This window comes from Plasmopara halstedii (assembly GCF_900000015.1).
Source record: "Plasmopara halstedii genome assembly, contig: Scaffold_555, whole genome shotgun sequence".
Classification (NCBI taxonomy): domain Eukaryota; phylum Oomycota; class Peronosporomycetes; order Peronosporales; family Peronosporaceae; genus Plasmopara; species Plasmopara halstedii.
In genome coordinates, this window is record NW_020187475.1 from 1,551,846 (window position 1) to 1,552,163 (window position 318).

Below are 318 nucleotides of genomic sequence, written 5' to 3' on the forward strand. Positions count from 1 at the left end.
TGCGCAGAAGAGATTTCTTTTTCAGGGTGCTTCATTGGGAAGCGTGGCCTTCGAGCGGATTCCGCTGAGGTTTAAGGCCATTGTAGGTTGGCCGGTTCCAAACAACCAGAAGGACTTGCGTAAGTGGCTTGGCCTCGCCAACTACTTGCACAAATACAGCCTAAAGTACACGGAAATGGCGTGGCCATTATCTAATTTCCTCAAAGAGGATGCGGAATGTTGTTGAAACACCGAACATCAGGAGGCTTTTGACGGAGTCGAAGACAGCCTCCTGCATGCACCAATACTGGCACTGCCAGATCCTGATCGTCCTTTCAG